Consider the following 1,668-nt stretch of genomic DNA (forward strand, 5'->3'; position numbering starts at 1 on the left):
GTCACCTGCCGGGTGCGAAGGGAGGCTGGAGCCGTGGTCCCGTGCAGCCTAACTGGCTTCGGTTGTTTGTTTTCACTTTGCGGTTGCTCTGTTTACTGACTCTGTGAACTGACGCCTACTTAAGGCTGTTTTCGGCCCGTTCCATGCGGGGTGCGAGGTAACAGGGCTCTCTGTGGCGTTGGTGTCGGGAGATTCTCCGGTCGGTGCCGTTCGGCAGTGTGACCTCCGCCCGAGCGCAGGATGAAGAAGAAGGAGGTGGCATGAGAGCGGTGTTGGTCGGGCTGACGATAAACAGCTCGATGCCTTGGTTACTTGAGTCCTTTCAGGACAGCTGACCGCGTTCTTTGGCTCTGTTAGCAGGCTCTCAGAGAGAAGGTGCCCTTGGATACTTTTCGCTCATTGCTGTTCAGAGAGAGCTCTTTAACAATGTTACAGTGGAAAGTGAAACTTGTCAGTGAGCTAGGAGGGGTCCTGGAGGTGTTACATTCCAGCTGGGCACTCAGGTGGGTGCACCTGTTTGTCGTTCACCTCTGTGTGGAAGGAGTTCTCCCACCCAGGGGAAGTGGCAGCACATATGGTCAGGGGAAGGTAAACAGGCACTGCAGAAATGACAAATATAAAAATATTCTGAAAGAATATAAGGTTAGGTAGAGGGAAACAAGCTCAGGGCTTCTGTTGGAAACTGGTTTCTAAATGACAGGATAGAGTTTGTTTTAAGTAAGCACTAACCGAAGAGAACAAAATGCTGGGACTTTCATAAGCAATTAGTCAAAATGTACATTTTTTGTAATCCGGTGTTTCTCATAAGTGAGTCACATGTGTAGGGAAAAGTGAAAAGCAGCATTCATACCCTGCTGGTGTGCTCAGGGAAATGAGGGACAGAGTGCTCCTGGAGTGAAACAGTGTTTTCCAAAAGATGGTTCATTCATTGAAAGTTTTTTTGTTGTTGTATTTACTCATGTTGACCACCTGAGTAATATTTCTATACCAAATTACTAAGAACATCATGAAGAAAACAGGGTTTGGAAACTCCAAGTGTACTTTGTGATTTATCAATGGAGGAAGAACATTTCCTGGTGATCTTTGGGTACCTCTGTAGCTGGCCATCTGTGAAGGAGCCCTAGGGGACACAGGTGCTGATCCCGTGCAAGTTGTTGCTCCTCACTCCAGCTGCAGGAAGCCCCAGCAGTTGTGTGTTGAACTTTGGAAGTGTTATAGTGCTGACCGCTTCTCTGCTAATGCCTGACAAATTATGGGAGGGAGGATTGTCTTGAGATTAAATCCTACAGGGCTCATTTTAAAAATCAAGCAGCTCTTCCAGAATAATTGCGTAGTAGTCCCTGAATAATCCTGTGTACGTAAACGTTGTTAAGGAGGTAAGCTTAAAATGTCAAGGGATGAGATGGAAGGGAAAGAAAGAAAGCTCCTCTGTTCAGAAATCCAGCATTTGCAGGGAATGGATAAATACAGAAAGATCACAATGAGCGAATAAAGTCTATGCCACCTGAAATGACACCCAGAACACAGTGTGTTCCTTCTCTTCGGCAGCGTACTCTGGCTTCCACCTTGATTCCAAGTAGGCTTGGCTTGTAGCAAAATGGCATCCCTGCCTGTTTAATCAATGGATATACAGATGTATATAGTCAATAGATATACAGATGGGGGGGG

Source organism: Meleagris gallopavo, chromosome 3 (assembly GCF_000146605.3).
Source record: "Meleagris gallopavo isolate NT-WF06-2002-E0010 breed Aviagen turkey brand Nicholas breeding stock chromosome 3, Turkey_5.1, whole genome shotgun sequence".
NCBI lineage: Eukaryota > Metazoa > Chordata > Aves > Galliformes > Phasianidae > Meleagris > Meleagris gallopavo.